The sequence below is a fragment of the Hippopotamus amphibius genome, chromosome 11 (genome assembly GCF_030028045.1).
Source record: "Hippopotamus amphibius kiboko isolate mHipAmp2 chromosome 11, mHipAmp2.hap2, whole genome shotgun sequence".
Taxonomy (NCBI): Eukaryota; Metazoa; Chordata; class Mammalia; order Artiodactyla; family Hippopotamidae; genus Hippopotamus; species Hippopotamus amphibius.
Genome location: NC_080196.1, coordinates 104,304,488 through 104,316,600, shown reverse-complemented (window position 1 = coordinate 104,316,600; position 12,113 = coordinate 104,304,488).

Genomic DNA, 12,113 nt, shown 5'->3' with positions numbered 1-12,113 from the left:
TCTGAAGAATCTTCAATGACATGGAAAATGCTTAAGCTGTCATGTAAAGTGAAAAAGGCATTTTATTAAGTTATAAATAATCTATAAACTAAATAGTGGAAAAGATAATAAATGTTATGCATTGACAATTTTGAAGAGAAAAGAACATTTCAGGTGTTAATAAGAAATTTTATATTTAGTTTTTATTATGGTTATAGGAATGTTCTCTGTTATATTGTTCTCCATTCTTTAAGCTTTTTTTGATATTTTTCCTTTTTAAGAATACTAACATTACTGATTTTATAAATGTGTAGATCCAATACTTATTCAAAATGTGCTCATAATACAGCTAATTATTTATAATTATATCTTCCATGCCTGTCATGATACCTGACAATTTTTTACTATCAAAGTATTGAGGAAAGTTTTATACAAATGAGGAAAAATATGAAGTTTTATACTAGAATATTTTCTAAATCTACAGTATGATTATGCCTAATTGAAATTATGTTTTCTTTCAGAAGATACTTCTCATATGTCTACTACTGACCAGTGCTATTGCCATTCACAGTATTTTCCTTAATTCTCATGAAATATCTAAAAGATTATTTCATTATCTGAAGGTGTCAAGAAATTCCTGTGAAACTACGCAGATTTTAGTTGTAAAATGTAGTTTTATCTCTAGGATATCTGATTCCAAACTTAGGGACAGTTTCCCCTAAAATAGAAGTAAAATTTTAAACATATCTGTAAAGAAAATATGGGCAAATTTTATGAGTGATTTAAATTTTCTCATTTCTAAGTTCTTTTGCACTGAATGGGGATGGAAAGGATGGAGAGGTTTTTATGCTTATATGTTTTACAATATTACTGAAATTGTAAAATACATTTAGTTCACAGAATGAGGAGTTTAGTTTATGGGAATATGAATTCTTCATGAATAATGCATAACCATGCTATTAGTATTTCTCCATGAAGTGAGCTCGCAATTCAACATAATTCTACTAATTGACAATGACAATAATATTGTTATAGATTTTTCCTTAAAGGTACAATTTTTAAGACTATATCTGTTGTGTACTGAAAGATCTTCATGACACAAAATAATAAATACTAAGACATTTTAGCATTAGTTATAATTGAAATCAGTAGTCTTACTATGAACATCACTGTTAATAACTGAGTAAAACTCAATCACTGACAATATTAGCACTTCCTTGTTTGCAACACTGAGATTTACCATTAGGTATCTGCTTCAATGACAAAATAGCAAGATGATCAACCTTCAGGGTATACAATTAATGAGTTAAACAGACACACAGGCAATCAGCCTATGTTGTGGGTAATTGTTCAGGCTCTGTAACAGTAGAGCCTGGCTGTGAAGTTCAGTTCCACTACTTGTTAACGTTGAGACTAGAGTTGTCAATCAACCTTTCTGTATCCCACTTTCTTCATCTATAAAATTGAGCTAATCATAATGCCTACCTTGAAAGACTGTTACATTAAATAGCAATAAAGGGGAAATGACTCTTGCACAGAAAATATTCAACAAATGTTTTATTTGTTGTTATTATAATACACAAACGGTTGAAGAAATTATCCTATTTTATGAGTTTATATTAGATGGCTGATAATCTAATCATTGTCTCACATCACCTTTTGAGAGTTTTCTGGGTACAGTTTTCTGGGTCTGTGTGGGGGAGGCATTATAAAGACTGCTTAACTTTTGAAGTATGCAACATGACCTACCAAAAGAAAATTTTTGCAATTCATGTGTGCTATAGGAAAAATACTACCTACTTAGAGACAGGAGGTATTTTTACCTCTGTAACTAAAACAATTATATAAACTTATAAAACACTCTTGGTCATGTCTGGCAGAAACTTTCTTTGAAGGACATTTTTTGAAAAGTACACTGAATGTTAGAATATTTTTACTTCATTTCAAAGTAATTATATTACATGTGTTTTTTGCTTTAGAAATTGTTCTTAATAGGAAGAAAAGTCTACATTTAAATAAAAATGGCCAGTAAGGCATTTTTCAGATGTGTGTATAAACGTGGGACACTCATCAGAAGAGAGTTTATTGTGATAATTATATTCTCCACAAGTGCTGATTGAACTAATTAAAAATTGCAAGTCTTATCAAGATTATTTATTGAAATCTATTTGGCAGCCTCATTTACTTAACATACCTCAGTCGTTTATTCTTTTATACTCAGTTAAGAATGGTAGCAGTAATTCAAGTAAAGAATGAAAGTTGATAAATGTTTGATAAACAGATAAGATCGTATCTCATCCTTTATAACTCAGAAAATGACTCAATGGCTAAGTCCATACAGTGTAAAATAGCCTTTTAAATCACCTAGTAATTTAATTTGTGTTTTGCTTTTATGATCTGGAAATATGCATTAGGTAACAACTATTCAGCTTCCTATTCCAATTCTGTCTCATCAGTTCAATCTGAAGAAAAGCTCCAAAGTTAATTTTTGATTTATTAGTGGTCGTCAAGAGACATCCATTAGGGAAATGCATGTGGCAATTCTAGAAATAATTGTATTCAAACCAGGCCCTACACAGGTAAGCTATGAATACATACTTGGTATTCTCTTCCCAACAAGTAGTTTCTACATTTCTCTTGTGCCACTTAGCTCAAGGCATAGAAATTCACCCAGGGAAATATGATCAGAGAACCAACAAAGTTAAGAAAACATTGAGTGAAGCAGAGTGGGATGGGGATTTTAGCTTTGCAGCTTACAAGTTCTGTGAGCTTGAAAAAGAAAATCGATATTTCTGAATTTTAGCATCTCATTTGCAAAATAGAGTAATAAAACTCATCTTGCAAAATTGTGGGAATAATGCATATCAAGTGTATGGAAGGGTTCCTGAGAAGGAAAAACTCAACTTATTATCAAAGTAGAATAATTCTAGCAAGTAGAATCATTAAAAAGTGCAATGGATATCCTCATGTATATATATGACCACTTATTGTGATTATCTATAATGGGATTCATGCTGTAAGAAGAGGGCTGGTTCAGTTAGCTGCAGGGATTCTGGAGTCTGATATTAAGTTTTGGCCGGTGTGAATCATGACACTAACTTAACTATTTATACTTGTGATAAATGTGTTTGTGTCACATCTTGTTGCTTTGAATACTTATTTCACCAATTCTGCTAAAAAAAAAGGCTAACTAGAAAATTAGAAATTCTCCCTTTTTATTGATGTAATAATGCTATTTTTATTCTTATGGAAACATGTAAGAATTCTAGAGGATGTAATTGAGAAATGAAGGCCACAGATGGTGAATGGCTCAGGCAGTGAGACACAAGGTAAAATGGGAAGTAGATTGGCTTGAATTCATCCCATAATATTTGTAGTTTTCAAAAAGCATTGCAATGATAGAAAACCAACTGCTTTTTCAATATTTTATTGACCTTACCTGAGTCATCACTGTCACTACATCTATTAATTAAATGTAACCACTCCTTCCTTCCCTGAGTGTCTGCTAACTGAAAAAAATCTGAATTATCAATTGCAGATTCTCATGAAAATCAAATCAAACTGTCATAGAAGTCGGTTTGGTAATGTCTCAAACTCTGTTCAAGATTCACCCGGAACCTTACCCCAGAGGTTTTTCAAACAACAGACATAATATGTAAATCCCAAGTGAATGAAACGGTTAGGAGCAAGAGGCTCATTTCCAGGAAGAAAATAAACAAACACTTGAGAATATGTTTCTGAATTTGAATAAAATAAACCAGCGGGATGCTGTGGAAACTACTATCATTAACTTAAACTGCACTGAGAGAAAGGATATCTAGTCCAAGTTATCTCTTAGCCACGAAATTTCTGAGGAAAATATCTCCCTATTAAAAAATGTTAAAATTCAAGATTTTTTTCCTATAAAAACAGATTTTTTTCCCTATAAAAGCAGTTATTCAATATGGTGGAAGGAGCTCTGGAAAAAATCACCTGAGCTCGTGACCGCAGCAAGACGGCAGCACAGGTGGTTCCAGACATAAGCCCTCCTCACAGCAAGGCCAGACAGCAATTAGCCATAAAGAAGGTGCCTTTGTGAAATGCCCAGAACCTGGCGGTGAGGCTGAAGCATCTCTCTATTCCACAAAAACCAAGAAACACTGTGTTAGAAAGGTGCAAGCAGCAGTTTCACCCGAAAGGGGAGGCCGACGCCATCGCCCCTCCGCGAGGCCCGCCCAGCGCCGCCCTGAGAGGGTGCCCCTGTCTACCTTTTCTCAGGTGGAAATAGAGTCCAAGGTGAATCCCCAGCTTCCTCAGCGTTTCCGGACGCTTCCCAGGAGGCCCCCTAGGGTCTCATCTTCTGGGGACTAGAGCAGCCCGGTGGTGGAGGCGGGGCGGGGCTCGCAGCAGCCGGTGCGCGGATCTCCGTGGACCATGTTCCTGCGGCGGGAGCAGGACCAGCCGCTGACTCTGCCCGTTCGCAGAGCCAAGCCAGTGGCTGCATCTGGCCAGGGAGCTGGGTTGGCAGTTTTGCCTGCTTTGCATACCCAGCCAATGGACCATGCCTGCCACGGAGCCTAGTCTGCAGTTCCACGCGGACAGGGGTCACGGAACTGCTGAGCACAACCTTCGGCTCCATCTGACCCGGAAGCCTTGCCAGAGATCCTGGGCAGCCAAACTGGAGCCCGTCCTACAGCCCCTTGAGGACAAAGAGTCTAGCCAGTAGCCTAGCCTAAATGTAGAGAATAACTTCTGGCCCCCCTTGACCAGGAGTGCTGAATAGTCACCCCACAGCTTCAGAGCCCAGCCTGTGTGACCCCAGGCGGAGAGCCTCCTGCAGCCCCTCCCGATTTCTGCTCACATCCTGCGTCTCTTCTCAGGCAAAGGACCTGACCAGTGACCTCACCCAACTGTGGAACTTAGCCTGTGGCCTCACCTGACCGAGGAACCTAGCCAGTGACCTCTTCCAACAGCAGACCAGGAAGCCAGGCCTGCAGCCCCGTCACATCTTGAGCCCTGACTGATCACAGAGCGCAGTGGGGGGCTGGTACAAATGTGAAGCCTTGTCTGTGGCCCTGCCTAAGGCAGAGTCAAACCCGCCACACCATCCAGCTGGGAAATACAGTCTGGGGCCTCACCTCAAGGGATGATTGCAGAGTCCAGCCTGTAGAACAGCCTATAGATGTGGAGTCCAGACTGCAGCACAGCCCTACCAGGCTCTAGGTCTGTGACTCCCCCTCACGAGAGAAGCAGTTTCATTTTGGTGCTATTACCTCCCCATTCCTACACACAACCCCCTGTAAGTATAGATGAAGAGGCTGAAATTTGCTGCCTAAGTGAAGGGGAGGGTAAATGCCACCTAACAGAAATAATTACTTAACCTTGAGTATGGAATTAGAGATTTCTCTTAAGTCCATAGTAAAAAGCTTTTTTGAATGGAGAATAAGTGCAGTTATGTACTCTAACATAACAGAACTTAAAAAATAAATGATTTCAACAAATAGAAAAAAAAAGAATAAATAAATAAATAATAAATAAATAAATGATTTCAAAAGGAATTGGAAAAAAATGTCTAAGCTCATGAAGAGGCGGTCTGGAGCAGAACTTAGTTATTTGATGGAATTAGCAACCTTTATAAGGAAAAGGTTTGAACAATTTCTAAAAGACTCTATGAGATCAAGTTCCCTTATGCTGAGTTGAATTTGTCCAGAAAGCTAACTTGCAACCTTGTGAAGAGCCTAATAACCTTTAACCAGACATTTCCTCTCTTATACTTCATCAAAGAAATATTATCAGGTCACCTTTTTTTCTATAAAATCTTTCCAGCTGAAGGAAATGTTTGAATTAAATTTATTAGAAGTCTTGCTTCCTGCCGCAAGCTTAAAATAAAGCATTGTCACAGGTACACAATCAGTCAGGAGGTAGCAGGGTGCAGGAGGAATCAAAGCAGCTTTCCTTCAGCTCTCCTATGAAAACAGTGTTCAAGCAGGAGGTGGAGAGACCCGGAGGAGGTAAGATCCAGGTTAAGGTACCGATTGGTTCTTAAGGTGGAACTCAGTGTCATGGAGTAAGGAGAAGGAGATGCTAAGAATTTCAAACAGATTGAGGGGGAAGCAGAAAGCAGGAAGAGCTAGACCCTCATTTTCAGTTTGGAGCTCTGAGGGGACTCTCCTGCATGACACAGGAGCACTAGTGCAATTCACATGGTGATATAGATATCTGCGAAGATGACCGAAAAGAGAACCGACAAGAGGAAATTTCCTTGCTCTAGCAAGAAAGTCAACCATCATCACTTGCCTTTGGCAGAGACTCAAAGTCAGGCAGGGGAGCAAGAAAGCTTTACAGTGAAAAGAGGGAAGGCCCCAGGTCTGCTCTGCTTGGAGGTTGTTGCCATGGGGAAGCCTGGGAGCAGTCCAACTCTTTTGCACGTCTGAGTTATAGTTTTTGAATTTCTACCTACTTCCTTCTATGTATATGTTCAAGTGAGTAATAAGCTACACAATATCAAAACTTGACAGTTCTAACAGCAGATTGAGTGGCCAAATTTCATACAACTCACAGCTTCTATTAGAATTGTAAGGAGTAAACTTAGGGTAAAATTTTACCTATGTGGCTGCAATCTGCAAAGTAAACAAAAGCTCCGTTCTTTTTTACAATACATGTATTTCTAATAATCAAGAGCAAGCATGGGGCAGAGCAAAGAAATTTGACAAATTCACTCCTTAACATGATGCCTAGCTGAAGAGACTGAAGCCTTGTGAGCCAGAGGTTTCTTCTGACTTCAATGAGAAATTGATTACTTTCCAATGATCAGCATCTCCGAGAGCTGCCTGCCCCACTTTTTTCTTTGACATGAATAGGAAATACAATCCTATTGTATTAGTGCACTAAGGTAATGGAATATTGAAGAGTAAGCGTTTTGTATTGTGAGATGTTTAAGTCCAATAAAGTCTAATCAGCTAAGACGTGATTGTTACTTTTTATTTGCACATTTATATTGGTATGGCTGGCCCTATGTTGTTCATGAATACACAAAAACGCAAGTTTCTACAGAAAAAACTATTCCTTAAGCAATTTCTAAAAGAATCAAAAATGAACATGTTCATTAACAGGCCGACCCTGTTGCATAGAACATAAGCAACATAGAAAGTTCTAAAGATAGAATTTCTTTGTAATTTAGAAAAATTAATAACAAATGTACATAAACTTAAAATGTGGCTTAGTAATAAATATTTCAGTATTCTAACTTATGAATGACCTAGGTATTCAGTTAATGTCAATTAATTAATTTAATATCAGTCTAAAACATTGTTAGCTAAAATCTTGGAAGGTATCTCCTGGATGACATTCTATAAACATAATTAATACTGAAATTGTTAGATTCAGAATAATGATTCAATTTGGTTAAACACAAACTTACATTTTTTTCATAATCTAAACATAAGTAGCAACTGGTGAAGATCTGGCATTCACCTCAGGGTTCCGTGAATAAAGGACAGTTCAAGAATAAAAGAAAGTCAGATTTCCTAGGTTGTGCAGTGGTTAAGAATCTGCCTGCCAATTCAAGGGACACAGGGTCAATCCCTGCCCCAGGAAGATACCACATGCCACAGAGCAACTAAGCCACAACTATTAAGCCTGTGTGCTGCAACTACTGAAGCCCACAAGCCTAGAGCCCATTCTCCACAACAAGAGAAGCCACCACAATGAGGAGCCCGTGCACCACAATGAAGAGTAGCCCCTGCTTGCTGCAACTACAGAAAGCCCATGTACAGCAACAAAGACCCAATGCAGCCAATAGATAGATAAATAAATAAATAAATAAATAAATAAATAAATGTATTAAAAAAAGAATAACAGAAACTAGTTAAGTGGAACTTTAAAGAGAAGCATAGATTTGGTAAAATATGTTTCTATCCAGTGTTTCTTGCCTATCAATGGAGGAATTCACAATTCCATGCCCTGTTTGTTGAAGGGTGTTTGTGTTCTGGTACTACTAGATAAAATTCATTTATTTTGACTACTCCTGAAAACCCGACTTTTTTTTAAGATGTGAAATAAAGCCACCTTTATTGAGACTTACAACCACAGCGTAATGGAAGTCATCCCTAAGGAAAAATCCTTATTTTCAAAAGAAGCCTACCATTGAAATGTCATCCTTTTGTAATAAACAGTTGACAGCACCTGAAGTGATTTAAAATGGCAGTCAAAGAATAATTCGGGAAAACAGACATTATTTGGGTTTAACATAGATTCATTTTAGTAAGAGCAGAAATCTTCAAGTAGTTTAAGTTGATATTACAACTTAAAGCTTTAATTATGGGGCGATAGAACATCAAAACCCTGGTCATCTGTTCAAATAATACCGGGAAATAGTAGCTGTTCTCATGTGAAACAGTGATGGATACTCTGAAAAAACTGGAAAAATAGGGCAGAATATTTGGTAGGTGAAAGAAAAGTGTTTCCTTGGAGGATAATGATTGATATTTGAAAGTTATTCACTGCAAGCAATTCTTACCCTTCAAGGTGGGGCATTTTATAAGAAATCAGCTTAATTTAGCTTCTCCCAACCACTATTAAATCTCAACTCTGTGAATATGGGAAACTTTCACTGATACGAAACCAAAATCAAAATTTTAAATATCAGTTCTGAATATTAAGCAAGTCTAAAACCTAGCTAATAAAAAGAATCTCTCCTACTGAAACAGCCTAACACGTTTCCTCTCTGGCTTCTCTTTTTTGCTTTTACTCAGTTTGGAATCAATTCTCTTTAGTCATCCTAAATATTATACTTCTGTGTGTCCCGAAACCTTAGTTTTGTTTTTCTTTCAGTAAGCAACTCCAGTCCAGAAACCAAAAGGTCAACATTTGGAACCAAACTTTCTCTTTTTCCCCCAATACATTTTGACAATTTTATTATCTTTTTTCTTATCCAATATAAAAGGATGTCACTCCTAACTACTGCTGTGAAGTGTGCAGCTACTTGGTGAATCATGTTTGATGAAATTGATTTTCAAGGGTCAATCCAAATAAATTAATATAACATTACTTATCCGGGAAGTCAAATAAAGGGACAAGTGTAGCTGTCAATAATACCCTTCTATGTGAACAGCTAATCGCTGTAACACAATGTATTCCTTTAGCATTCTGTTCTTATGTAGCAGATCAAACCAAGACACACATTTTCGATATAAACTCATAATCAATATAGCATAAAGAAAGTAACATTATTTTTGTCCTATGTGTATTCAAGTGTTTATACATTTGATTACTTTTCAGATAATGGTAGCTAAATATAATTTGCACATTTTTCTCCAAAACATTTCTGTAGCTAATTATCAATAGACTTTTCTGTATGCTCATGTTTCCCTTTAGTTAATTTCACTTATCCTTTATCGGAAAAGATATGCACTACTTTCCCAAATTTTCTAGCATCCTTTCAAGTAGTCAGGGGCATGTGACTTGTTCTGGCTATGGGCTAAGATAAGTGACGCGGGTCCCTTTTGGATCTTTGCATTTTATATTTTTTAGTACCTCTCCCATTCTCTCTTTTTCTGCATAGGTAACGGTGCAAGACCTTTCTCTAGAACATGTAGCTACAAGATAGCAATGCCTCCATCAGCTTGGGTCTCTGATTGATACATGGATCAGAAAGCCCACCAACCCACATTGTGCATATAACATGAAAACAAAATAAAAACCCAGTTTGGGGATTGATTTTTACCACCTACATTTCTACCTATTTGACTATAACCCTCTTAAGGCCATTAAATTAAAAATATATTGAAAATTACACCTTAACCCAAATCCATTTCTATGTCTCCTTCTGCCTAAGAAATAGTCTATTTTGAGGAATATTTTTATCCTTATATAAAAATCCTGCTTCTGCTACTCCTCCATACTATCTTTTATTTTGTATTTTATTATGGTCTTCTAAATACTGAATTCCTCTCATTCTTTGGGGACATTGTGTTCTCATTCACAGTACTTTCTTCCGTTCTACACTTTAATTTAGAACCCAATAAGATTGCCTTTATTTCCTTAACCTTTTCATTTCTAGTGATTTTCATCTGCTTTCCACTTTAGCCTCCTGTCTTGACTACTAACACTTGACATCACATAATACACTTCAACCTCTAAAATGTTACTGTGCCCAGGCTCATATTATGTCCTCCAAATTTTTCTACTTCTCTTATCTCTTTATAGTCTCCACCATGGTTCTTAAGACTATCAAAACCTTCTATCCTTAGGCTTATGTCATTTCCTCCTACTAGCAAGCTCCTCCTCTTTTTACCTAATTTTTACTCAGCTAAAATCCCGCAGTCAATCTCTTCAACTAATTGTTTGCCAGTGTTCTCCACATGCTTACCTAATTGTCCCGCCTACATGCCTGCATATGCACAAGTGAACATGTGCACACACAGGCATACACAATACAGTAAATGCCCAACCTTGGATCAATCTGTTCACCTCAACACTTTAAAAACCAAATTGTGTATTGTCCCTAAAGTAAATCCATAAAGTCATGTAAATAATGTTGCTAGAAATGTATATTCCTCAAGTTTACCAGGTAAGTTGCATTGCCTCTTTGCTATAGTGGTTATTGGTGAACTTTACCACTTTCCCCAATACCACCATCCACATACCCATTTGGATAGAATATTGTACTTTCTTCTTCAATGAGGAAATAGGAGGTATGACATAAGATTTTTAAAATAATCACTCCCCCAAATGATTGTTAACTTCCCTCCAATCCTGAGTCCTTTTCTTTTCTTTTTCTTTTTTTTATAAATTTATTTACTTATTTATTTATTTTATTGACTTTGTTGGGTCTTTTTTGCTGTGCATCATGGGCTTTCTTTTTAGTTGCGGTGAGTGGGGGCTACTCTTCGTTGTGGTCTGCGGGCTCCTCGTTGCCATGGCTTCTCTTGTTGCGGAGCTCGGGCTCTAGGTGTGTGGACTTCAGTAGTTGCAGCACATGGGCTCAACAGTTGTGGCTCATGGGCTCTAAAGTGCAGGCTCAGCAGTTGTGGCGCACGGGCTTAGTTGCTCCGCGGCATGTGGGATCTTTCTGGAGCAGGGATCTAACCTGTGTCCCCTGCATTGGCAGGCAGATTCTCAACCACTGCACCACCTAGGAAGCCCTGAGTCCTTTTCTTGATTTTTCTTCCCCATCGCAATGAATGTGGTGACTCTCCTTCTGCAAAGGGCAAGTCAGTTCCATACATGTGTGCCTTTAAATACCACACCCCATTCTCATTTACAACTTCCCTCTGTCAAATGGGATCTTCTTTCATATTTTTTTATATTCTCCATTAATATTGTTGGTTTTTCACTTCACTATTAAGCATACTGGACATGAAAATAATGAAAATACTTATTATATCTGGGGATAATAATTAACATCATTTCTGCTTCCTATGGGCCCTGTTTTTTTTTTTAATTTTCTTTAGATTTTTCTATTTGGAGTTATTACATTTCTCTGGCTGTCTCAGGATTCTTGGTTGTTCATTTGTATATGTGAATGAAAGACTAAATTGATTATGAGAGATGATGACTGGATCTTCCTGAATAAGAAGATCGAATGTAAGTTAGATATACACAAATAAACATTAATTTAAAACCAGCATAATACAGCTTTATGCCTTTAGTCCGTGGCAGCACGGAAATAAAAAAGCAAATAAATAAATATATAATCTACTGCTAAGTAGTGATATGAAGAAAAATAAGTAGGGAATACATAAGAGAATAACGGGTAGAGAGAAACATCCAGGTTAGGGTGATCTTGGGAATGTCTCTGGGAAGCAGCACAGAAGTACACATAAATGGTGTGATGGGTAAAGCAAAAGCAAAGGTCTGAGAGAAGAATATCCCAGGTGGAAGAAGCAATAAGATCAAAGACCCTGAAGCATCAATAAGTACGGCATGTCGGAAGAACAGCAAGAAAGCCAGGCAGAGTTAGTAAAGGAAAAAGGAGTATACAATTAATTTTAAAAAATCAGTGATTAATTTGATTAATTTCCTAATCAAAAAAGTAAAATGTTTCAATATTGCTATATCTTATCCCTTTTGTCATGAAGAGTGTTCTGGGGACAATTTCTCTCATCACTTCAAGTGCTCTCGCTTGCTTGCGAAGCAGATCATCCTGTACACTC